General features: G+C 39.0%; 1 long non-coding RNA gene across 2 annotated transcripts; it reads right to left on the bottom strand.

The window, feature by feature from the left end:
* Nucleotides 1–4,217: 4,217 nt before the first annotated feature.
* On the bottom strand, nucleotides 4,218–26,639 carry LOC147913046 (uncharacterized). Of its 2 annotated transcripts, none has more exons than XR_015549251.1 (3): nucleotides 26,420–26,639; nucleotides 25,512–25,563; nucleotides 4,218–8,440 (listed from the first exon to the last, which is right to left on the bottom strand). It is a non-coding gene; the product is annotated as an uncharacterized LOC147913046 (long non-coding RNA). The 2 variants fall into 2 exon arrangements; XR_015549250.1 differs by having other exon boundaries at nucleotides 25,508–25,563.
* Between the last annotated feature and the right edge of the window lie 1,286 nt (nucleotides 26,640–27,925).

Genomic DNA, 27,925 nt, shown 5'->3' on the forward strand with positions numbered 1-27,925 from the left:
CTCCTTGGGGTTCTTCAAACAGACAGTCAAACTCCAGGCTCAGGGATTTTCTACCTCTGCTTCCCTCTTCCCCCGGATGTCCATAGAGCTCATTCCCTCAATTTTTTCAGGTCTTTGCTCACATGTTCTCTTCTTCTGAGGGTTTCATTGATTCTACTCTATTTAAAATTGAACATTTACTGCATCCCAGGACCACCCATTCTTCTTTCTTATTGTCTGTTTCTCTACAGCAATTATCACCATTTCACATACTATTTACTTTACCTATGAGATTTATTTATTGGCTGTTTCCCATACTAGAATTTAAGCTTCATGAAACAGGTATTTTTTTTTTTCTTTTCTTAAATTTTTTGATTCTGTTTTGTTTGTTACTGTTTTCAGAGTTAGATCCAGGTTTTGTGGAGCCTGGAGCTCATACAGTTTGGGGATATCTCTTAAAAACTAAAAATCAGGTATGAAAATTTGTAATTATTTAGAATGAGAAGGAAAATTACAACCAAATTACACTTTTTAAAAACCTTACAAATGCAAACACCACTAAATAAATAAATTTTTTAAAAAAAATTAATTGCCCAAACTTTTTTGCTGCATGCTCTTTAATCAGTATTAAATAATAATTTTATAATATAATTTCAATATAGAAAAACGAAAACTTCTAGCATGGTCAATTGAAATTTGTTTTATGTTTTTGATAGTTTATAAAAGTTACTTTTTGTTTTTATTTGCCCTTTTCACTTGCAGATGCCACTTGCATATTTGGCATCACTAGTGGAAATTGGCTGTTAGTACCATGAATAAATTTAGTGATTTTCTTGTTAGGGAGAGATTGTAAATAGACACCGGTCATTGCAGTCAGAACAATGTTAATGAACCATGTACTGTGTTTTCAGGTGCTTTAAAATGGTGCAATGGGGCAAATTTGTTTTTCTTTTCGCTATTTGAGCTTATATTCTTTCTGAAGTTCTGTATGTATTTTTAATAGTCAATGTTCTGCCAATGGCACTTTGCTATCAAGTTTTATGAACTGTAGATGTATATATGAGGACTTTTCCTGAAAGTTGTATTTCCTGGAAGAATTTCCTAATGCATCAGTATGGTACTTTTCATCTTAATGTTCAGCATTTAATATTTACCTTCTGCTGTCTAAACTCATGAGTTCATTGGTCAGAAACCTTTTAATGTCTTTGTTAAAATTTTGTATATATATGCATATATATCTCAAAGAATATGTATATAGCAGTATATATCATTACTAGTAAAGTCATGTAAATTTTTAGAATTGTTATCAAATTTAGGGAAATTCATTCAAGCTTCATTTATATAGAATTTTTCTGATTTAGAAGAAATTTTTCACATGCTGCCTCTGGCCCTGTCCATTTCAATCCTTATTTTTCTTCCTCTATGCACATATTTCCAGCCTGGAGAAGCCGCAGACATTTTCACATCATGAGACAAACTCTGGCCAGATGAACTAACACAGTGGGTTACATGAGTATTCCTGGAAGAAACAGCCACATCCAGATGGCTAACAATAATGTAACTGTGCTCGGAAGTGACAGCAAACCACAAAAATATATCCTGCTAAACACAACCTAAATGTATCTCCAACTGAATTTCCCATAGAAGAATCACAAAATTACCTGCAGCTACTGCAACACCACCATACAAGAGGGCCAGTGTTACAGAAGGAATATCTGTGATGAGAAACAGTGGTCTGAACCAACTGCTGCCAAAATATCTTACTTATATAAAATTTCCAAAAGCATATGACCCCCAAGGCCTTGAGAGGGACCGATGCAAATGAAGGGCCTAAAAGCTTAGGCTTCATTAGCTTCATGGTGAATCGGCCTCTGCTTCCACTCTTAGAACCACACTGGACACGTAGTAGGAACCCAATGAGGATTCATTATGTAGGATGATTTTGCCGTTATTGGTAGGATTGCCAGGTAAAGTATAAGACAGCAGTTAAATCTGAATTTAAGATAACAAATAATTTTTAGTTTACACATATTCATGCAATATTGGGGATTTAATTACACTAAGAAAAAGTTTTCCCTTGTTTGTATGAAATCCAAATTTCGCTGGGCGTCCGTCATGTATTTTTATATGCTAAATCAGGCAATCCTGCTATTAGGTTTTAGAGAGCTCTGCCTAACATTCAGGTAACATAAAAGTTTACCTGTCGCCTTTATTTTTCGTTTTGGTTTTTGATTTTAAAGTCATTTCATTCTGTACATTTAAATACTTATACCAATTGGAATTTATTTTGATAATTAATAGAAAGCATGGCTCCCATTTAATGTTTATGACTATTTCACCTAAATGATCTCTTATTACACTGCATGCCCGGGCAGACAGGTGTGTCTCACCTGTGTCAGTGGAGGCCCCAGGGAGGGGCGGGGAATGCAGTCCGCGCCGGGTGCTGGGTGAATTGTCTATAGGGAATCTGTAAGCAGTGCTGACAGTGACGGAAAACTGGTGAGATTGTTATTATCATCACGCACATCACGCACAACTTCAGTAACAACGTACTTTTCCTTGCGGGGGCACCCCTCTCCTATGGCCCCAGCCCCTTGGTATGCCACTGTCTTGAATTCCTGTTTCCTGTCTCGTTATTGAGTGCAGAGTGATTTTTCTGTAAATGTTTGTGAACTACGTTGAATTCCAATTGAGAGCCTGATCTATAGCAGCAACTTCTTAGATTTCTTTCCTTTTTGTATCCAGTTTCTCTGAAATTTTCCCCTTTTCTTCCAGCTCCTCCATTGGATTTCACCAACCCGGGTCAATCTCCAGGGCTCCTGTTTGACTCCGCCCCTCCTACTTTACCTTCGTTATCTTCTCCAGCCTAACACATGGGGCTTCAAAACTTCGCGTTCACGTTTTTCTTCCTATCTATACCAACACTCTGTTCTGGGGGAAATTGTTTTTCTTTTGTTACTAATGTGTGGCCTATTTATTGGCAAGGACTATTTTATCTTAGAATCACCCATTATGCATAGCAACTGAGTGTCAGACCTTCAGGATATTGGATAAAACAAGACTAAATTTTCACTATGTGCTAGGCACTCTTCTAAGAACTTAACAAACAGACAAATGATGAACACTCATAACTAAACCCTATGAAGTAGGTGTTTTTATTATCTTCACAGATGGGGCTCTGAGAAGTGAAGTGATCACTGGCCAAGTCACACAGTAGTTAAATGGAGCCAAGGTTTGAATCCTGAAAAGGCAGACAGGTTTGAAACGAGTCCATGCCTGGTGCCTTACATATGTTATCTGATATTATTCTCAAAGAACTCCATGCTTTAAGTTTTATTATTCTCGTTTTCCAGATGAAGAAACTGTGGCTTGGAGAAACAAAGTAATGTGTCCAAATTCACTCAGTTGGTCAATGATGGGTTTGGTATATGAACCCAGATCCATCTGACACGAATCTGTGCCCTTCTCATGGCTTTCTTTTCAATATCAACTTCTGTAGTGTGATAGGTTGCATCTACAGAGCTCTGGGAGGCTCATGAATCACGTGAGAAGTTGTCATTGCAGGTGAGAAACCACTAAAAGAAGGATGGGCAGCTCAGACTAAGTTCCTCAACTTTCTAATAGTAACTTGGGGCCCATAGAGGTCTGGGAGCACCCTGGCACTGCTGTTGTCCAAGGTCCCTGCATCTGTCCGTCTCCTTTGACCCTCAGCGCCTGCCCTGTGTGGGGCAGCCAACACGGTGGGGAGGCTCAGGGTACCATGGGTGGCTTAGAGAATGTCATGTAGATTATCAGCCCTCCCTTCATTTTGAGCCTTTTTGGTTAAAAATAAAAACTCATAGAGTGGCTGGCCCCATGGCGGCATAGTGGTTAGGTTTGTGTGCTCTGCTTTGGCAGCCTGGGGTTCGTGGGTTTGGATCCCAGGTGTGGACCTACATACCGCTCATCAAACCATGCTGTGGCAGGGTCCCACATACAGAGCGGAGAAAGATTGGCACAGATGTTAGCTCAGGGCCAATCTTCCTTACCAAAAAAAAAAAAAAAAAAACAAACACTAAAATCTCACAAACTAAGTTTCCTTTCTTTTAGAACATAGTTTGCCTTTATTACATATCTGGTTAATGTTATGACGTGGCCACAAATGTTTTTCTCCCTGATTTTTCTATTGAGTGGAAAGAGTATGTTAATAGAGAAAGAAATGAATTTTAATAACTTTCATATTTGAATTTCTTGATCACATTACTTTGATCACTGGTTCAGATATACAATTTTTCATATTTGTCCGTTCCTATAACGTTTGTGTCCCATGTCTCCTGGCTAAAATTCTGAAAATGGATGAAACTTCCATTGTATTTGCCATAAATCATTAGTTCCAGACTTATTAAATAAAAATCTGTGAAATTAAAAGACATATTCTGGAAAAAATGGTTAATAAACAGAAAAAAATACACTAAGGAGAGCAAAATTCATGAGGTGGGGACTGCAGACTTAACATGCTACCCCTCCTACTTGCTGTTTGACCGAAGTTTTCATTTTTCAATCGTTTCTGCATCTGTTAGGCATAACCTTGGAAATTTTTTCCTGTGTTTATGGGAATGCTTGTAAAATTGCTTTGAATGAAAATGCGGGAAGCCAATACCTGAAAACTTTTCTGGGCTGTTTTCATGTACCATTTAGATAGCGGACGAGCTGAAGAGATCAAGGATAAAAGCAAAAATGTGAATGACACAGACAAGAACTGTTTTTCCAAAAGGGCTTAAGACTGAGGCAAAAAAAGGGTCTGTTGGTTTATGCTTTTCCCCATTCTTGCTACAATCATTGTCTCAGGAATGAATTCATATTCTCCATCATTTTCGGTTACCTTTATAGTCTTTCTTACAAGAATGAGGAATGGAAATTTTAATGCCTCATATATTCTATGAATTACTGTAGATGGCTTGACTGCACTACTTTGATCTTTCCTATATTCTGTGGTTTGATTGGATCGTGATGTGAATGGAAAGCAGCACAAAACAAATCAGTTTCTGAGAGAACGACTTTAACAAGAAAAGGAGAAAAGGTACCTCAGCCCACTTCAGAATATTACATATGTGGCCGTAAGAGGCCAGATAACTGCTCCTGTGTCCAACTCAAAATGATCCCCGTCTTTCCGGTTGATACACATTCTGACCTGAGAATTCATTACTAGAAATGGCGATCAAGCTTTGGAACAAATAACAATTTAATATCATTCAGATTTATGTGTTTGCTTCCCATGAGTCCTACCACTGTGCCTTGCACATTTGGGGTTTACAGCACATGTAGAGTGAACAAATGAATGAATGACTGAATTCAGCGGGAATGTCCTAAGATAAATGGGACTGCACCCATAAATTTTTCTACTCCGATGCATATTTCTCTAATGCAAATTAGCTCATATTAGGTTAGTAAATAGAAGAGTCATGTTATTATAATGTGGAAATTGTGTTGGTTCATAAGCAATTTTTCCAAGAATTTTAATGATTTTTGTCACAAAGTAATACTGGCTGATCTCCAAGTACACTAGCACAGCAGAACTCAGCGCTCTGGGCAGAAGCACAATGGGGGACCCCTGTGCCCCCATCCCTCAGCATTTTTTCTTTCTCAGTATGGCCACAGGCTCCATCTGGAAGTGGATTTTGCATGGCTTTTCTGATCTAGGGGCATTTTACCTGTGTCTCCAAACTAAAAACCTCAACTCCTCTGTGCACTCCCTTTAATCAAGCCATCATTGCCTTTATTTAAAGGTAAAGTCTTATATCTACTGTAGTATTATTTTAAACTGGGAATTCAACATGTCTTTTTTTCTACATAAGAATTTAATTAGGATTATTTTGGTTTCGTGAATGCTCTGGTAACAAGATTGCGTAAGTTTGAGGGTCCGTCTATGGCCTTGTTACCCCTGCCCTCAAATACTTGTAATTTTTAGTGTATAATTTTGCAGAAGATGAGGTTTTTTTTTTCTTTCAAGAATGCATGTATTTCATTTTAGTGGAAAAGCCTATATTGGTTAAACAATGACATAAGAGAGCTGAGGAAAAGAGTTAACCTATGTAGAGGTAGGAAAAATGGTATGATAAGTCTCTGACTATCTTGGCAAGAAAAATCTTACAGTATCAGAGCTGTAGAGGATTTCAGAGATTAGATATCACTACTCATTCCTTGTAGAGATGAGAGCACATTACCCAGAAGGTGTAAGTGAATTGCCAAAGATCTTGCACTTGGTGCTGATAAACTAAACTCAGTTCCCGTGTGTTGGGACACCTGTCTCAGCACTTCTCACACTCATGGAAACTGTCCACATCTTCTGAATGAGCCTTGCATCATGTTAATGCCTTAGTTTCCTCGTGGGTAAAGCAAGGATTTCTTTCCTTGTGTCATTAGCTTGTGTTATAAGCAGATAACTATGCCTCTCCGTTTCCAGGGCAGTTTCAATTTGTACCTGTTTTCTTGGTTGCTAATTATTAATAGTCTCTATTCTGCTTATAAGTGACCTGATTTGGAAGATAAATTATAAGGCTGCACTAGTTGTGAGACACTGTCAGAAGTTCAAAAGTCATTTGTGCCTCCCACATCACCTTGGTATGTTCAAATCCTACCCATTCTTCAACACCTGTTAAAACCTGTTTAAATTCAGGTTTTTGCACAAAGTCTTTCCAGGAGTGCATAGCAGGAAGTTACCTTCTATCTCTGAATTTCTTAGTATTTTATTTGTAAGTTTCTAATGCAGCATCATTTTTGAATCTTGTGTTCCATAGTTTATTTCATAGTTTATTTCAGTGTTTCTCAAAGGGGAACTGCTGGCATTTTGGGTGGGACTATTCTCCGGTGTGCAGAATCATCTCTAATGTGGGAGGATGCTTAGCAGTCCTGAAACCCAGAAGGGCCCCTCAGTAATATGGCAGCTCAGTCTGTCTCCACCCGTTTCCAATCCGCTTGACCCTCTGTAAAGAGTGGAACTCCTATTTCTCAACTCCAATTGTAAACCACAGTTAAGATTAAGGGCTCAATGAGGCAAGATTCAGGTCTGATTTATTTTGGCATCCTTCCTCCATCCCTTAACGTACACACACACACAATTGATGGGAATTTGATGACTCTTAGTACAATGAATGATCTAAAAGAGTTATTGTAGTCATCTGATATAATTTCACGTTCCTGTCTAAAATGGAGAAAAATTGAGGGGAAATGCTGAGGTTGAGCCAAGAAGATGCCTAAAGCTTGTTAGCAAAACTCACCTGTCACTATACTCTTATCTCTTCCGTAGAGTAGATGCAAATAGCTAGGCAGAGGTGGGAGCCCTGGAAGATGATGGGAAGTACCCGCCACCTCCACCCCATATATTGGAGGGGATGGCTTAGGTACAGTCACAGGCACTCATGCTGCACAGATTGGCCAGCAGTATAATTATTACTACTATCCTATTCTTCCTACTCCTATTAATAGTAATTATAACCGGTAACCTACCTTTAATGCTTTTGTGTGCGCCTGAGACCTTTGTAAGTTTTTGAAATGAATTATGTCATTGAATCCTTACAAGGCAACAATAAAGTAGATATTTTAGGTGTTATTAATTTTCCCTTTTACAGATAGGGAAACTGAGGCACAGAGAGGGTAAATAACCTGCTCAAGTTCAGACAGTAAGTGGTGGAGCCAGGATTTGAACCCAGGCGGTCTGACTTCAGAGCCAGCACCCCTAGTCACCACAAGAAATGCTGTCTCTGTATCACCTCACAATCTGGTCACAATGTTTGCTGACTCTGAAAAACCTCCCACGATCCTCTTGCGTTTACACTACAGCATAATCATGTGCCACAGTCATAACCATGCATTTTCTGTTATTCTTCAGACTCTTGATAACATTTATTTATTTTTATTTGAGCTTAGAGAGGTGAATGTCGTGTATTGTGCATGTGCCTGTACAGGGATATAATATATGTAGTCCCCAGAGAGGCAGTGTGGTGAAGTGGTGGAGAACATTGGCTCTCCACTGCCAGATTTGGGTTCAAATCTTGGCTCTACTGCTTACTAGCTGTGTGACCTATGTGAAACGCTACCTCAACTGCTAGATCTCTAAAATGGGGATAATATTAGTATGTACCCCAAGGGATTGTTGTGAAGGGTTAATGAAATAATATAACCCTTAGAACTCAGCCTGGCACATAGAGGTTCTAGTTAAATATAGCTATTTTAATTATTAAGTTCACGAACTGCTTCTAAGACAGAACAGAAAATGCAGTTGTCTTCAGTTTTTATTCTAGATCAAGAAATCTAAATATATAGCAAAATTGTCTTTGATTAGGACTCGTCAAGTGAGCTGTAAGCAGCAAGACCAGTCTCAAGCAATGGATTGAGAACCCGATGACCATACCTCTGGTCTCAAATCCCCATTAGTCTGTGGTCTTGGGCCAGTAGTTTACTTCTTTCTCCATGGTTGCCTTGTCTGCAAGTTGGAAGAAGAAAGGAAGTTTGTCTTTATTAAAGCCTGAAGAAAATTCATGTAAATGTTAAACATTTTATGATGAGAGAGGGACAGTAGTGTTTTCCTCAGGTCTGGCTATAGGATTTTCATCCCCAGATGATGCAATGGCCAAGCCACTTCAGTGGTCTGGAGGAACAAACACCAGCAACATTTTCAGGAATATAATTTTGAGAACAAAAAAATCTCTCAGTTACAGAGAGATGTGTAAAGCTCTCTATTTTCCCTCTTGTGACATTCAACTATTAAAGGCAAGAATTCCATTTTATTGGCTTCTTGTAATCAAGATGATGTGACCTTTACAGGATTAATATCTCATTCTCTTGCTAACTAATTTACTCTAATAACGCAGGAAGATGCTTTATAGTGTGAAAAACACCTTGGGGTATTGGGATTGGATATAATAGCTAGAATAAAGCCATTAGAGTTGGATATATAGTAGGAGTAAAATCTTAAATAAAAATTTGTAACCATGGGATATGGAAAATTTCTTTTTTTAATGTTGGTGTTTTGCTTTTATTAGTTCTTTGTTAAAAGAGCTGCTCTATTTTTGCAGTAAATTTTCGAGGTCCTCTACCTTTACTTAGCCTTTTGTCATCTTTACTTCTATTATTCTTGCATTTCTTCATTTTACACAAAGCCAGATTAGGTGGTCCTATCATAGCCTTGATATTAATTTGTATCTAGCTGTAAGAAAAGACTCCAAGGACTCATATCTGCCCTGCCTGCCTCATTAGATTGTGAGCTCATGCAAGGTAGGAACTTTCTTCTGAATCTCCCACTTCCCCGGATTCAATCAAGTGGCTGGCACACAGCAGATGCTCAATCAATGTGTGATAAATAAATAGTGACTTTCCTCTGCACTTGAAAAATTGATGATTTACAATTCATAAGACCCAGGTAGGATAAATACAATCACCAGGAATATCATTGCAATGTCTAGGTATCCAGGATAGCAATTACTGCCATGGCCAGCCTAAGAACTCTGACTTCAGTCATTCCTGAAGCAGTTTTAAGGCTGTTCACTCTCCTTTGTGGTTTCACCACTCAATGTCTTCATCATAAAATGATAAGTGGTGAATTCTAGATTCTCTCTACTCAGAATCTAGTCTCAATTCAGACCCAACTTGCTTAACCGTCACATTATTCTCTACAATCAATGTCCCAACCACATGCTGAGAGGTCGTGGGCCCTTCTCTTCTCTCTATACTCAGTCATCCTGATCTCAACTATCTCCGTTGATTTATAAAGTATCTTCGTGCATATCCCTCCCTAATTTATGTCTTCTGTACAGACCTTCCCTTTAAACTCCTCCTTTTGTATTAAACTCCACACTTAATATCTCTATCTATCTATCTCAAAGTTAACACATCCCTGATTTTCCCCAGATCCCTTCCCTGGCCAATCAACTTTCCCTATCACAGTAAATGGCACCACCTCTCACTGAATTAGGACAGAAATTTTTCACCTGTCACATACATTCCTTCAGGAAGTTGTCTCAATCTTTTCTCCAAAAATATGCTGAATCACCTTTTTTTCCTCCATCTTCACTGCTACTACCTGAGTCCAGGTCACCATTTTCTTTTACCTGTAGCCTCCTACCAACTCTCTCTACTTTTGCTATTGCCTCTTTTCATTCATTCTCCACAATGAAATAAACAGAGATTTTTCAAATTATTTTCATGTTTAAAACTGTATAATGGCTTTCTAGTGCACTTAGAATAACGGCCAAACTTTGCGTCATGGCATACAAAGACCTATATGATCTGCTCTCTGCTTCTCCTTGTACTACCTATTACAACCTTCAGTTATTTTATTTATAATTTTATTTATTTTTTTTCAGATCTACCTTTTTTTCTAGAACATAAGATATTTGAGGGCAGAGACAATATCAGTTCCATTTATTATTGTATCCCCAGCACCTAACATCCTGTTTGACACATGATAAGTCACAAAAAGTATTTGATGAATAGGTAGGAAAAATTTTCTTATTTTATTTTGCCCAAACATTCTCCACCTCAATCTAATGCTGAATTGCATTCCACTTCATTCCTTCCTCTTTGTAAATTATTGCATTTTCTATTTTACTAAGAATATTAGATATAAATCCTTTAATATTTCTTTCTCTTTGACTATTTCTATTTACTATTTCCATCTCCACACCCACGGTTCCTACCTTGAACAAAAGCATATTCCTCACACCCTTCTTGCTAATCTTCCACATAGGAAGATTAAACTCCCCTTCTACTCCTGTCCCAGGGCCTGGCTCCTTCTACTCATCATCCTCTCCCCAGCATCATCTTCAATCTCTTCTCCTCACGGGCTTTTCTCCTACCCTTTTCAACATATTCAAGCATCCTCTATCCTTTGATGCTTCTTTGGCTAACATCTCATTCCTTGTTTCCTTTTATTGCCAAATCTTTTGATGTGCTGCTGTATCCATTTCTCCTAATTCTTTAGTGTGTGTTCTTCCTTTACACCCCTGCAAACTAAATATACTTTTTCTTCCATTAAAATTTTTTCCTATCACCAATACTTTCCTAATTGTCAAATCCAGTTGAATTCTCATCACCCGTGCTCAGTGTCAATGACTTTCCTTTTGAAACTCTCATATTTTACATCCCAGAATTCTAGACTATTCTTGTTCTTATTCTACTTCTTTGATCAGCAATATTTTGTCCTCTTCATGTGATCTCTATGATTTTACTGCCTTGTAGTGTGTATTTCTTCATAATTAAATCTTATTATTAACGGATTTTCTCTTTGTACAGTGTCCCAAGAAAAACTCATTTACTTCTAACATAGATTAAACTTATCTTCCTTCCAGATCAGTTTCCCCCTGAGTTCTACTTTTGTTTATGTCATCATGATCTTTATAGGCACTTCACACAAACCTTCAGTTAGTCTGATTACTGCCGTCACCCTACTTCATACTGGGTCCCAGCCTCTACCACATTACTTAGCTAGCACACAATGGGCACTCAATGAACGTTAGAACTAAACGAGAACATCCTATCATCTCACCTCTAGTACAATAAGTCTCTAATGGTCACCATCTTCTGACCCAGTATCCTATCCAATTGATTCTTCACTGGCCTTAAAATATGTTCCCATTTTCATTGTCTAGACTAGTGCAAGAGTGACAAGCTGGTTTTATCTTTTGAGCCAACCCTAGAGGATGGTGATTGCTACCTAGAGTAAAGAATTAAGACGGATTCCAAGGTCTCATTAAGGCTCAGTAGGAAAAAGTGTGATTATTTTTTAGTGATAGCCATCATAGCTCTGGGAAGAAGGAATGTAGTAGATATGCAACATGTGTGCTAAGTATGTTCATCCCTGGCCTACAAGATAAAAACTATTAGCCTAAGAAATCAAAGCCTGAATTTTTGTCTCATGGCTCATATTTGCCTTGAATAACATCTCTAGTTGTTTATAGTTCCCAATATTTTGAAGTAATATTATACTTCAGCAAAACTGATTGTTCTTTAAACAAGTCTCCCAACATTTTATATTGTGGAATGCTCATATATTACCCCAACTTACAACTTCTTTGAATTTTCTTACCTCTTTTCTCTCCTCTCAATTTAAATCTATCCTTTTCCATAAAGCTTTCCTGAACATTCTAATCCAGAACTGTGTCTTCTGAAGTTCTATGGTTATCTGAACTACTCATTTGGCATTTAGCACATAGTACCTTGGGATACTTCCTGTACTTTTATGTGAACAATTAAGTGCCTCTTGTAGTATCATTTCCATTTTTTGTGTTGTATCTTCAATTAAATTTTAAGGGCTTCTACGTGCCTGGCACACGTGAAGTCTGTTTACAGGTATCTACCGTGTATAGTAATCTCGAAGTCTAGAGGAATTGTTTACTTAACAAACTGCCTTTCACATAGTAGGTGCTCATGACATATTGTTGGTGTAAATTACAAATGATAATAGATATTTCTCGGGTTTTTATGTGTTTTACTCTGTGCTCTATGCTGTATTTATGTCATCCTATTTAGTCCTTGCAAAATCTTATGAGATGTGTTACAACATCCAAGTTTTGCAGAAGCTATGAGCTTTGGCAATATTAAAGTCAAAAAACTTATCCAAGGTAAGTTATGCAGACAGTAATTGCTGGAGCCTTGGTTCAAATGAAGGTCAGAAGTACTAAGAGTATCCCTGGAAAAATGAATGGAAAACATGCTTCGTTCTTAAAGAAACCCCATTATCAGAGGAGCTATTTCAGAGTGTTAACTATTTCTGGTCATTGGCTATTGTGACAAAATGACACCAGAGTTTCTGCACGTACAAGCAACATTATCAAATGCTAATAAATCTGCTAGCAAAAGGAAGCCATGGTTTTGTCATATAGCTCTAGTTGAGAATCTCCACCTCTGGAACGCAAGCTGTGGAAACCAGGTGATGGATTGGGGCTTAACTATTCCAAGAGGTAACTGTTCTGTCTGCTCATTATTCTGAGCATGAAGAGGACTGACTAGCTCTAGGACTCTTAATACATATATGCTCAGATGGATGTCTGGGGGCTCCCCAGATCAGGTTGGGCCCTTTGGAGCATAGCCAAGTCAATTGGAATCCCTGAAAAGACGAGATTCCTGGGGCTATTTGCAATGGCATCTCTTTTTCTAGATAACAGCAGGCTCTCTAGGCTGAGATTGAAAGTCTCTAGAAGACCTTGTAGAACAGAAATAAGCATGGACAGTACAAGAAGGCCAACAGATCTATTCAAGTGGCTGCAGGATGCCCCTAAAAGCCTTAAAAGATGGAATTTAACTGCAGCCATCATAGTTCCCCACTTGGGGGCACCAAAATGATGCCTCTGTTTTCTCTTCCTTATTTCTCATGGCAAGAATTATTTTACAGTGCGATAAAAAGAATTCCGTATGCAATTATTTTAGTAAGAGGACAAGTTGATAATGGTTTATATTTATCATTCACTCACATAGCCTGCTTTTAACGCTTGCAATCTCTCTATTAATGAACTAGAAATTGGCTGCTTCCAAGAAGAGGCAATGTCCTTCTGATGGATAGTGCATTGGTCTAGGAGTCAGCCGACCCAAGCACCAGAATAGAATCAGAGTCAGAAGAGACTTCAGAGGTTATAATCTGACCTCCAACTAATTCACGAATACTCTCTACAATACCCCTGACAAGTGATCATCCACTTCTAGTTCAGGAGGACCACTGGGTAATTGTGTGATTAGGCAAAGCACTTAGCAAGTACATTATAGAATCACAGGATGATTGAGCAGGAAAGGACCTTGGAGATGGGCTACAACCCCTTCACTCTGAGATGAGGGCCAGTGAGGTTAAGAGGCTTACCTCTGAAGGTTAGCAATATGGCCAGAACTAAGTGTCCTGATGCCCAAGTCAGAAAGATTACACCACCGTAACAACTCCTCCATTAGTTACATGGAGGTAATGACAGCTATTTCCTAGATGTCAGAGCTTTGGGAAAAACAATTGCAAATTGAAGATACTATCATTTGAATATTCTGATTATGGAATTAAGGTAGCATCTAGAGGGCAAAGAAGGGAGATAGCAATGGTTATGGGGCAAGTTAAAAGTTAATTCAAATCAAGCAGCACATGTTGAGTTCAAATGGTATTATGTGCAAGAATAATACCATTTTCTTGAGGATCACTTTCACGAAGGTTGATTGCAGCAATCACCAGATTTGAACAAGAAATATTTATCTGTCCAATGATTTTGACTCGCCCTCAGGATTAGAGGAGTTCAGTGGTTAATCTAAACCCATTCATTCAGATTTCACTTTTTAATCCATTTTGTCAGGCTTATCTCTAAGGTATCAGTAACTTTTAAAATTCATACATCTCCTCCTCAAACTGTGTTACTTTCAGCCATGGCTCCTTATTTGAACAGCTTGAGGACTAATTTGAATCACACTTCACTTGTGGGGGATCAGAAAGTGTGTGATACCTAAGGGAGTTGCCTTACAGAGATTTTTAAGATGTTTTAAAATGAAGTACATCTAAATTCTTCAAATTACATATGGTTTAATCTAAAAAAGGACAATTGAAGCCTTCATTAAAATAGATTTATTCCAATTTCATATGTGGAAATAAATTTTCCTGAGATAACTCAGTATATGCCTATCCAGATTGTAGCATTTCCCTACTTTCTAAATTAAATGTTGCTGTATGTGAATCTTGGCTCCACAGTGGCATATATTAAAAGGCTTAGTCATCATTATTGTAAATATCCCAGAATTGAGTCAGGTTTCGTTGGAGCTTAGAAGTAACTTCCTTTGCTTCTTCTCTTTTTTATTTTCACTTCTTATATTTCCCTGCACTTCTACTTTACATTTGCGTGCTATTTTCTCTTTCTTTCATCTATTTCAGCCTTTGTCAAGAACATAAAACTGTCTTCCACTGTTTAAAAACCTAGTCTTCTCTGTCTTGAGTGAAACGGGCAGTTTTGAGCCTTTGCATAGTAGAAAGGAAGGAGCCTTTCTTACTTCATAGAAAGAAATTTATGTTTACTGTGTCATTTAAATTTTTTAAAACCTTATAAGGTAGTTTTTAAAGATCCACTTAAATATTAGGAGAAAAGCTCAAAGAGATTCAGTATCCTATCCAAGGTCCCAAAAATAGTAACTGGGAAAGCCGGAATTTCAACCTGGGCCTCACCTACTCTACAGCCTATGCATTTCGCACCGCCTCATGCCTCTCCCAATTACTTGATTTAGATCAACAACAGAGCAATTCTTTAAAAAAACAAAACAGACAACAAGAAAAAGCACACCTATCTTGTAATTTGCCACAAAAAAAAAAGCAAAAATTACATATATTTTACTTATCTGGAGCCACTTTGCATTTCGTTTTTTCACGAGGCAGCCCCATTTCTTGAATCATCCAAAGATACTATTATTGCTTCTTGGCTTCTACTTTTGGTTTTATGAAAGCATGAGCATTGCTAAAATAAAACAACAAACAAAGCATGTCATCTGTGTTATGGTCATTTAGGGTAAACGAGTAAGGACAAAATCAAGATTCAATCTATGGATGTGTTTGGCTTCACTCTGAGAATTGCTGTTCCATAGCCCAGAACTGCATATCTAACCCAGCCAACTCTTGTCTTGTTCTTATTATGAGTACAGACTGGGGCCCAGGGAGATGTTCCAGATATCCCAGCACACACCAATTGTCATTACTAAAAGATTGCTTTGGAAAAATAATTCTAAATATATATCCTATTGATAATGGATTTCCTTTGGATTTGTGTTCTGGTACACATTTAATTCTACCTTGTATCATTCATTAAGTTAGCAAATCCTCTTTAGATCTAGAGCCAATCTGAATCCTGAAGTGAGGATTCAAATTCAGGCAAGTTACAAAGCCATTTTCTCAGCTGTAAAAAACATGAAACGTAATAAAATAATATCTGAAATCACTTAGCACTATGCTCAGCATGTAGTTAATTCTAACTAATGGGAGCTGTTATGATTTTATCTCTTTGCCAATTCTAGACCATAAGCACACTGAAAGCAAGACATACCCATGAAGCACTGTTGCGTCTTCTGTGGCGTTCAACACAGCAGGCACTGGGGCATTGAATGGCTCATAGTTTTCCACTGTCCTATGTACATGAAAAGGATCCAGCACATGGATTCTACAATCCAACTCTCTGCAACCAGTAGTGAATATCTATCAACACTAATTAGCTTATTGAGAAGTATATAATTATTTAATTCTGTCCAGTATAGGCAGCCACTTTATAATAACCAAGTACCTTATCTTTTTTCTCTGTATAGCAAATTGGAGGGTGTCGAAACATTTTTGTAGAGGGACAAGAGGATATCTCAGTGGATGACTTCTAGTCTACTTAGCCCTTAAAGAAGATGAATGCAAAGGAGGAGTTTCCCATTTGAAAGGTTCTGATATCTGACCTAATTTTGAGAAAGAGAGGGCACCAACTTGCTACTCCATTGGGACCTCAGCTAGAAAAGGGCTTAGTTAGAGCACAAAATGCAATACAAAATAAAATGGGTAGATAAAGTATTTTAAGTTGGAGTCACCGTTACATTGTTTAATGCTGCACTGAGTAAAAGACAGGGACCTGCATTATGGAAGATACTGTTAATAAAGAATAGTTATCCTGAGCAGCTGGAAGTTTCTGGAAGTTTATATAGGTGAGCTGATTTTGAGTTCCCTCCTCTGCCAAAGGTCTGGTGGATTATCTCCCACACCCAGCTGGAGGGAACAAAAATGGCAGCCACCTCACCACCACAAGTTCTCCAACACCCGGTATGTAGGCAAGCCGTCCTTCACCTACGGTGATACTGGCTGAGCTGATTTTAATGCAGGCATCACAGACTACAATATATGCCTTCTCGGTATTTTCCCATCAATCATTTGGGAACTATCAGGCTGTTTCATTTCCTATTGTAGGAAACAGCAGACGTTTTCTCTGCCTTGCATGTAACTATATTGGTGGGAGGGCATTTTCTAAAGAAATCATATTGAACTCTTTTTCTTTCTTTTAAAGAGATTTCACTGAAGTCAAAAGGGGTATAATTGGTAGGCTTTCTTTTTGCCTGTCTTAACGGGAAAAAATACTCTATCCTATTTTAAAGATCTATAAACAGCTCAGCTAACAGAAAGGGGGTGGGCAAAAAAAAAAAAATAAATAAAAGCACTAACTTCTGAACTTTAACAGAAGCCTATACACTGGAATAAAGAAAATGATTCAGAAGAGCTCTTTGATAGTTTTTTCCACAACAACAAAGTACAGCCCTGCTTGTCAGCCCATCTGTATTTTTCCTTCATCTAATAAACTGGCTAGGCCAGAGCTGCAAAGGAACATTATAATATTGACAATGTTGCTGGAAAACCATGTGCTTTAGAATGAATTAACTTTTGCTGCACTGCTGAACATATGAAGAAAAATTGGCTTAGTAGGAAAAAAAATTGACTTTAACCCATTTTTTGCCATTGGAGCTCAGAGCAGCAATCAAATAGGATCCTTCAAAAGAGCTAGTGCATTTGTCACCAATAAAGAAGCCCATCTTGACACATCCTTAGGCTATCATACATCTCCGAACCTTCAAGAAATGTCTGGCAGATCTTGGACTGATGTGAATGAAATTGCAGATAAAACTTGCCAAATAAGCAAGTTGTGGGGGCACTGTAGAGGTTAACTTATCGGTAATAGTGCAAAAACTAAAACTGAAGTAACTTTATGTTCTTATTTATTGTATATAGTGTTCATATGTAGCAGCCGTAACAGTACATGCTTCCACCAGATTCTCAGGGTACTAGCTGAGAACTGATTGCATTCTTACAGTAATTTTCTATCCCACGCCTCTCAGGATATCTGGTAAGTAGAACATGCTGGAATTGGCTTGTGTCCTATCTTTTCTGCTTTACCCTCGCTCCTATTATAGTTTCATAAGATTGTTCCCTAACTTCTATCTTCTTTCAATTCCCACATTGATTTACAGTTCCCTTAACAAAAGTATGTAATATTTGACCTACAGAGTATACATATTTATATACACATCTTATAATAATATAGTAATTAATAATAAATAACATAATAAACAATATATAAAAATAAAAACATTGTAATAACTTTGAGTTACTGTGCAAGGCATTTTGCATGAGTTATCTCTTGGGCTGTACAGATTAACCACTAGGTTTCGAGTTCTAGAAGTGGAACTAGGAGAAGTTTCCTTTCTCTCTAAATGAGTGGGCCTTTACACCAAGATCACAGACACACATACTGTGAGTAGAATCAAACCCAAGCCTGATGTCAGCTCCTGTCCTCCTAAGAGCAGAGGAAAGAGGAGAGTCACCAGCACACGGAGCATGTAGGGTGCAGTTCCCTACCCTTTCAGACGCATGCCCCAGAAGATATTGCAATTCGAGTAGCCAATAGGCCCTCAAAGAAAATGGTCTTCCCTCCTTTTCTTGGAGGAGGGGAGATAGTCCTTCTGTCCCTGGTTCTACAGGTACAAGAGCAGCAGCATGGACCATGGGCATGCATGGTGTCTCGATCTGCCCTGCAGAGATGGCCAAAGTATCCTTCCTATGGGGCCAATCAATTCAGAAAACACTGATGGAGGGTGGTCAGGTAGTCAGGTCCAGGATGCCTTGCTACCAATGAGCCATCAATCTTACTGAAATGTGCAACTTAAAGCAGGTCACACACTGACATTTCAATCATGGAATTGATACCTATACTCAAACCACTGCATTACAACTAAGTTGCATCATCAGACTTTACATCTAAGACTTATAGACTTTCAGGAAATAATCAGGCGATAAAAGAAAGAAACATTCCTTACAGTGGACCACAGCCCTAAAAACGGTCATCTCAAAGACCCTAAAAAAATATGACTAATACTGCAAATTTCCTCAAGACTTTCCTGGCCTATTGGAATAATCAAGGTGAAAAGTAATCATGAAACTTGTATTCCAAGACCTGACTCCCACTAGCTGGGTCATCAGCCCTGAAATCTCTTCCTTTTCTTGAGGTCGTCCCCTAACCCTAGCTTCTTTCAATTCCCACAGGAACTCCTTCTTGGATATTGCCAAGAACATTCACACACTGCTTGCAGAATCCATATTTCCCTCTCCTATACCTACCACATCCTCTTGTCACCAGTCAGTGATGCCAAGGCTTCAGCTCTGAGGGGCTCCAGAAGTGACCACCACGTTGTGCTGCTACTCTTGATGCTGGGTGCCTGAGAGTCACCAGGCTCTCCTGCTACAGCCCAGCACCACAGCCTCCCCCTCTTTCCCTCTACTCCCATCCTCCCCATCCCACTTTCCCTGCTGTCTTCCTACTCCTGACCCCTACACTGTTCCCAATGAGCCATGCTTACTTGGTAGCATTAGACAAATTGCTCTCTCCAAATTTACCAGCAGCAACTTAGAAATGTACATGAATCATTTCAAATGGGAGGAAACTAAGAAATCAGTGTTTTGAAGAACAAAAAAGGAATTTAATCTTTCTGAAAGGATCTCAGACTGCATTGTAGGTGATTTGAGGCTCTAATTTCTGGCTGGGAAAGTCTATAGTGAAAAGAAACTTGTGGAAACAATGGAAGAATCAAAGTCTCCATTTTTTCAAAGAAAATAAGGAAATAAACATTTTATGCTGTGTTACAGTAGTAAGATGAGTTGGTCACAAAGAAGTGCCTTGGTTTCAGACAGCCCAAGGCTCAAATCCATGCCCCTCATAGCTATTTACCAAGGTATGGACTTTTGAAGTTATTTAAATTCTCTGTCAGATTTGTGTTTTTTGTTTTGCTTTTGTTTTTGATCTACAGAGTAGGATCTAGTATTAGTTTCTTCTTTAGTGATGTTTAAAGCTTAATGAGAAGATGTATGTACACTTCCTAACACAGTGCCTGGTTCATGGTAAGTTACCAAGAAATGTTACTGTAGTTACCTCCTTATTCTGATGGATATTACACTCAGGTTCATCAGCTTTCATCAGCTGTTTGAAAACAATTGAATTTAAACTTTATCGGAGCCATTGCTGCTTACCCCAGCATAGCCAGAGCTCCCTTTAGTGGGAATCTGATGAATCTTCCTCTACGATTTCGATTTCCATTCACATGGAAAAGCAGCATCAGAGGGAAGCTATTTTTATGTATTTCTTAGGTTTGGTGACACATTGTCTATTGCCCTTCAAAGCACTAATGGGCTTGATGTCCCAGTAATACCTTGAAATAATTTATAAAGGGAACCTAGTGGAAAGAAAGTGTGTCTTCAAGTCCTGTGCACATTTCTGACTGCCAGTTGGGACTCTACTATGAAGATCTGTGAAAAATGATTTACCTTCAAAGAAGCAGGACTAGTTTCCATATATCAAGTGCTGTAGAAGGCTTGTAGTGAGGCCATCACTGAAGGACACAACCCTTTGAAGATTACTGGCTGTATTCCTTTGTGACTTCCAAATTGTATTGCGTGAGAAAAGAAGCCTCAAGAGTGTACAGGCTTCATTGTTTATTGCAAAAAAAAAAAAAAAAAGAAGAAATCAAAGGGAATTGATTTCTTCAACCTTTCTGAGCTTTATCCAAAATAACAGAAAATTCCTCAACTCAAACCCTCATCGTTAGTTCTTTAAGAACTGAATAAAATTTTCATTGACAATTCACATTTGTAATAGAATATTAGATAGAATTCAAAGATGGCTTTATGATCTTCTAGTCAAGCATCCTCACTTTACAGAAGAGGGAGCTGAGACTAGGTGGAGTTGATGAGACTTGCTTAAGGTGGCCAATTAGTGACAAGGAGGCTCTTACCCAAAGTCACCACCTACACTATCTAATTGCATGTTTCCCACCCCGCCATCTACACTACTATAACACAGCATAGAACATTTATTTCTTTATCTTCCTAAAGCAATTGGAGACTGATTCCTTCCACTATTTCCACAAAGATTTTTTTAGTACAGAGTTTTCCTGCCAGAAAGTAGAGCCTGAAATCCCTAAGAGTTCAGTCTGAGATCCTTTCAGACAAGTTAATTTCCTTTTTTGTTCTTCAAAACACTGGCTTCTTAATTTCTTCCCATGTGAGTGATTAATGTTTATTTCTCTTGCCATTGCAAAAACTAGAGAAAGTGATTTGTCTAATGCTACCAAATAATCATGTCGCTATGGGATTCTAAGCATTTTTCCAATAAGAAAAATGCCTTGTTTTTTTTGTTAGAGAGTTTGTTTTACTAAGCAAGCATAACTCATAATTGCATTTGATTAAATCTTATTTTCATTTAGGTCATTTCTTTCTTTCTTTTTTTTTTTTGTGAGGAAGATTGGCCCTGAGCTAACATCTGCCAATCCTCCTCTTTTTGCTGAGGAAGACTGGCCCCGGGCTAACATCCATGCCCATATTCCTCTACTTTATGTGGGACACGGCCACAGCATGGCTTGATAAGTGGTGCATTGGTGCGTGCCTGGGATCCGAACCGGCGAACCCCAGGCCGCCGCAGCAGAGTGCACGCACTTAACTGCTTGCGCCACCAGGGTGGCCCCAATTTAGGTCATTTCTTAATTGATGATTCAACCATTCCCATCATATCAACTGTATACTTTTTTCAACGTTAAAAATGACAGTTGGAGAAGAGTACACATTTATAAGTGACACGAATGATTTGTTGTCTTGGCAAATCTTATCACTGAGTTTAGTCCTCTTTGGAAGCTTGTATCTCCAACTCTAACTTTCTTTATTCTTTTGTCCTACAAATGCCTATGATACATGTCTAGCTTGTTATCTGGCCAATACTTCAGAATAAATACTGTATTTTCAAAACCAATTTTTTTAAACTTTCTAAATTACTTTTTTCCTTCCGAATTCCCTATTATCTTACTGACACCATAATTCTCCCAGACACAGGAGTGAAATGAAATCATTACTACCCCCAGTGTAGTAAAGTGTCTAAGTCTGCCGACTCTAGGCAGATTCCTTGGTTTCGACTATTGACTCTGCCAGTTACTAAGATGAAGAATGTTACCAATACAACACTTGATGAGTACATATTGTGTCATAGGTATTTGTGGGTATCTCTTATTTCCCATTCTTAATTGAATTGAATGCCATAAGGATGATGAATATATCTTACTGATTAATATTTGTATATCTTACAGTATACACATGGCACAGTGTTGTGACATGATAAAAGCTTAGTAATACATGCATGAATGAGTAACTAAATAAAAATGTAGATGAATAGCAGAATCTAAAATTTGAAATCAGAACCAAATTTTCCATTTCCTTCTCTGGCAGTTGGATCTCTAAGTTGCATCTCTCTAAGTTACCAGGAATGCTATATTCAATGAACTCTTAGCCTGAGAAGTCCTTCTGCAATTGTGCTTATATTTACACAAGATATCTTTAAAAGATCCCATTGGCAAGCTTAACTTTGGAAACTGGCAGACATGATTCTGAAAAGTAATAAAATTATATCAGGAAATTGATTGCATGAAGGAAATAGTTACTTTCATTGACAGAAATTATTAGCATTGAAAGCAGAAATCAATATCATCAAGAATATAGTTTTATATGAAAATTTTATCAATGACAAAATTTATTTACTTTGAATCTAGGAAGGCATCTAACATGCCTTAGAGTATGACGTGTTTGGAACGAAAAATAAGTGAATAATGGCTTATTATTCATGTATATGAGAATTTTTAATGTCACCACCAGAATGCATTAATATCATGAAAAGTAGGAGAAACAGAATTTAATCACAAAAAGGACATGTCACTCCTTTTCTTCATTTCTGGAAAATTCAAACTTGAGAAAGTAAAATTTTCATCTTCCCTTTGGTTCTTGTTATTGTCATTTAAATTAACTATTTAATTAAAAAATATTTATTGATTGCCTCCTATGTGCAAGGGAACGTACTAGAAGCTTGTCATAAAAGAATGCATATATAATAGTAGAGGTTGTATATTATGTATACAAATATATATTATATAAATATATGTATATAAAAATGCATATATATATATAAAATAGAAGAGGTTAAAAAGCTAAAGTAGCTACCAAAAATACTTTAGAAAAAATAAAATTATACTACACATGTTAGTATTAGTTGACAGTGATAGTTCTGATATTGCTACTAGAACTGGTAGTACTAGAATCCAGTAATAAGCAGAAATATATTCAACTAATCAATATTAATTCATCTGCCTGTTTCCAGGCATGGTGAGGTAGGATAGGATGAAAGATTTTCCCTCGAGGAGCTGACAGTATAGCAGGAGAGATAATACATGTGTGTAGGAAACTACATATATGACTTAATGTCACAGGAAGGAGTGCCAGTAGGGGGCGCATCTCTGGGAGGAGATAATATGGAAAAGCAAAGGCTTTCAGAGGTCACACTTTGCTGGGGTGAGAGACTGCCCACAGAAAGGACAACCTGCATTTCACACCCCTGGAAGCTCTGGACCCAAACATATGTCAGTGAAAGAAGCGTCTGAATTCTTAATACAAATGAAAACAACAATTTCTATCTGTAAGTGCACCTGACAGGATTTTAGGGCTGATCCGGGGCTTCTGGCCTTTTTGCACATGCTGTGGCTCCTGTCCCTTGCATAGCAGCTGCACAGCTGCCCCCGGGGGCAGATGTCAAGGCAGTCCTCTTGCTGCGACTGCTGCTTTCCGCAGTAGCCACAGTCTCAGAGAATTGTATCTCTTACTCAACTAACTGAACAGCAGTTTGAAACAATAAGCCATAGAATTTTAGAATGCTGATTTAGAGTAGATTGCCCTTGACGTTCCACAGTGGAGACTGATGGGTCTTTGTGGCTGTATTTTGTTTTTTTAGATCACCCCCTAATAATCCGCATATATAAATGTTCTGTACTATGGGAACAGAATTTGCAATTAAAAATGTTAGACTTAAAAAGAAAAAAAAGAGCCAGCCCTGATGGTCTAGTGGTTCAAGATTAAAGATCGGTGCTCTCACTGCTTTGGCGGCCTGGGTTCGCTGCCTGGTCATGGAATCACACTGCTTGTCTGTCAGTTGCCATGCTGTGGTGGTGGCTCACATAGCACTAGAAGGACTTACAACTAGGATATACAACCATGCACTGGGGCTTCGGGGAGAGAAAAAAAAGAGGAAGACTGGCAACAGATGTTAGCTCAGGGCGAATCCTTGAGTTAGATTTGGGGTGAAGAAAATATATGACAGGAGTAGATAACCTTACATAGAAACTCCAATTTTTAAATCTTTATGTTAATTTTGTGCTGGGCTGTTCTCATGGATTTGTGTTTACCCTAGATAGATCTTAGCTTATCATTTATGATAAAAATTCTCACCATTATCTCATTGTCTCATTACCTTCTTTAAAAATGTACCTAGAAAGTATCAAGCACTGGTATTATCTCCCTATTATATCTTTGTACTTTAATAAATTATTTGGAGTTCATTATGATTTTTTAATTGTCCTATTTAGATTCTGAACAAATGTTCTTTGATCTCGAAGTATTCCAATGCTGAAGAGATATACACCATTTGTGTGGTTTTCGTCTAAATTATTTTGTTTTAAAAAATACTGTATTGGTTTCCACCTTCCTTGAGCGAGATTACCCCATATTTCCACAACATTTTCTCCACATATCCATCAACCATGTAATGAATCTGAAGTCTATCCTAGTTATAGAGTCCAAATCTTGGTTGCAAATCCTTTTTATCTGTAAGTGCTGCTGAAATCTCAGGCATAATTTTAAACAAAGCTTCCACATGGTAAAATTGAGGAAATTTACTTTAAAAGATCCTCACAGGAGATAAAGGAGAGCTGATATATGCTGGAGAGTGAAACCAAGATCTGATATACTATGAAGAATCACTGGGGTTCTTGTTAACACACACATACACAAACACTCAGACACACTTCCTATATTTACTCTCTATTTGCTGAATCATAATCTCTTCGTGAGGGCCTGGGAATTTGCACATAGAGTTTTGTGTACTCTTCATCTGGCTTCTCCTGAGTGACGTCTTATATAGCTGTAGAACAGTACTACAACCAGGGAATTGACATTAGTACATTACTGTTCACTAGACAAGAGACCCTATTCAGTTTTCACCATTTTTAAACCTGCATTCATTTGTGCGTGCTTACAGATGCACATGTGTTGTTCTATGCAGTTTTGGAATTGTGCGTTTTTGATAAGCCTTCCAGGTGAGTTATAATCAGACATGGTGTATACACACTGATTTAATGCAATTATTCACAAACAGAATTCAGAAGAATGACCTGGTGGCTTTTTAAACCTACACCCACCCTCCCCCTGCCCCCCAGGTTCTCATTTAGGATGTCTGGGATTGGGCCCAAGGGTTTGCATTTTAACAAACACCTAGCTGATTCCGGTGCTGTTCTGCAAACTAAACTTTGAGAAACCCTGATTGTCATGTTCAGCAGGTGGAACTAGGCTTCTGTGGCGAGACTTGCACGGAGAGGAAGCCTGCTGTAACAGCCATGGACCATGATTAGTTGTTTAAGGGAACATGTATACTAGGACCAGCTTGTGTATAATTACCTACATCAGGTGGTGCGATTTAGTTCATCCACCACTGCCTTACTCAACTTCTTCATCTGTAAAATAAAGTGAATGGATTATATCATTTTTTATGTCCCTTGACTCTCTCACATCTTCTGACTTTATGCTTGTAATTCTCTGATTCTCTAGATTTGACAAACTTCTCATCTATTTTACTTCCAGGGTATGATGTTAAGACATAGACATTTAATGCAAGTTAGTCAGATTGATGTGAAGGGATCAAGTTAGTTTCATAAATCTAAGGACATTATTGATTATGTGAATGTTGTTGATATATTTTAATCCCCAAGAGTGGAGGTTATTCTGTAAGTAGAAAAAATAATAAATGAATTAACCATTTAAAAATACATATTCCACAAATATTTAATAAAAATAAATTGCTCTGGGGGAGTCAAGATGGCGGTGTAGGCAGACTCTGAACTCACCTCCTCCCGTGGACACAGCCAATTTACAACTACTCGTGGAAAAATTACCCCTGAGACAGAACTGAAAACTGGATAAGAGGAACTCCTGCAACAACGGACAATCCTAACTGGGGTAGAAGAGGCAGAGACTCCCTTCTGGAGAGGAAAAACGCCGCCTTCACAAGCCGCCAGCTTCACGGCCGCCGGGAGCAGCTCACAGGTAAGCAGCCTCCCTGGAGGCGCGGGGTCCTGAGCCGGGAGCGCCCCCGCTGTGGGCATTTTGTGGACCCAGCACAATTGAGACCAGCAGCATAATATCTGACTGTGCCTGCTACTAAAGCATTGGGTAGCACCCCCAGAAAACCCGGTTCACAAAGAAACTAAAACTGGCTCTTAAAGGGCCCGCGCACAAACTCACCCGTTCCAGAAAGCATCCTAAAATCACCAGAAAGAAAGGTGCACAGTGCTTCGGTGACAAGAGACTCACCTAATAGGCCCTGAGTGCATCTCGGTGAGGGGTGAGACCTCTCCAGGGACTGGGACATTGGCGGCGGCCATTGTTGTGGCCTGGTGTGAGCGTGCTGACACAGACGCCATTGGAGTTCTCCCTGAGACCTGCTAGCCCAGGGTCTGCTCCACCCACTAGAGCACCGATTTAATCCAGCTCAGCCAGGGCAGGCAGCCCACCCTAGAGACTAGCCCCACCCAACAACAAGCCCTCAGGCAACGTGTGGGCCTGCATAGATTGGTGACTGGATTCTCTGCAGCCTGGCAACTGAGCTGACTTGAGCGGGGCAGGGTGTGCACAAGGAGCGGGTGGAGAGTGTGGGGCGGTGGCAGAGTGTGTGGGGCTCCCGCCGTGGAGAGACTGGGTCCACTTGAGGAGGTCGGGGCACTCACACGGGGCAGGACTGTGTTGACTGTGTGTGTGGACCTGTGGGCGGCAGGGCTTCTCAGCCACAGAAGACTTGTACTTCTCAAAGACCCACATAGGAGGTTTGCTCCACCTTCCAAAACCTGAAACAATTGGGTGTTCCTGTGCCTGAGGCCAGCCCCACCCAGCTGCAATCCTCAGAGAGCTGACAAGAGACCTAATAGGCTAGAGGCTTACAGCAATTGTAAGGCCCTGAGCCTAACAACCTGCCACGGGGTGGGGTGGGGGGGCTACTCACTTAAAAGAAATACTGCAACACAAATGTGGTATTAGAACTTGCAGCCAACTGTGCTGGGGCTCCCCACAGCTGATAAAGAGACTGAAGGGCCCACAACAACTACAAGCAGCTGAGCATTACAACAGCTGGCCAGGAGCATAACTCAGCCTCCCTGAGCGCCTACAGGGAGAGTAAACAGGCCACAGCAGAAGGATACACGTAGCCCACATAGGGGTCACCCCTGGAACATTGAGAACTGAGGGAAGCACACTGGAAGCCTCCTAAGCCATCACTTACATAAGGTCACCTATCCAAGAGCAGGAGACGTAGCTGACCTACCTAATACGTAGACACAAGCACAGGGAAAGAGGCAAAATGAAGAGGCAAAAGAATACATTCCAAGTAAGGGAACAGGACAAAACCCCAGAAAAGGAACTTAGTGAAACAGAAATGAGCAACCTACCCGACAGAGAGTTCAAACTAAGAGTGTTAAGGATGCTCACTGATCTGGGGAGAAGAATAGATGGACTCAGTGAGAATGTCAACAAAGAAATGGAAGATATAAAAAGAACCAATCAGAAATGAAGAATACAATACTGGAAATGAAAAACTCATTAGAGGGACTCAAAAGCAGAGTAGAGGATACAGAAGAACGGATCTGTGAGCTGGAAGAAAGACTAGAAGAAATTACCCAAGGTGAACAGGTAAAAGAGAAAAGAATTAAAAAGAGTGAGGACAGTCTAAGGGACCTCTGGGACAACATCAAGCGCACTAACATCCGTGTTATAGGTGTCCCGGAAGGAGAAGAGTGAGACAAGGGGGCAGAGAATCTATTTCAAGAA

The sequence above is a fragment of the Ceratotherium simum genome, chromosome 31 (assembly GCF_057802395.1).
Source record: "Ceratotherium simum simum isolate JZ-2026a chromosome 31, ASM5780239v1, whole genome shotgun sequence".
In the NCBI taxonomy this organism is placed as follows: domain Eukaryota; kingdom Metazoa; phylum Chordata; class Mammalia; order Perissodactyla; family Rhinocerotidae; genus Ceratotherium; species Ceratotherium simum.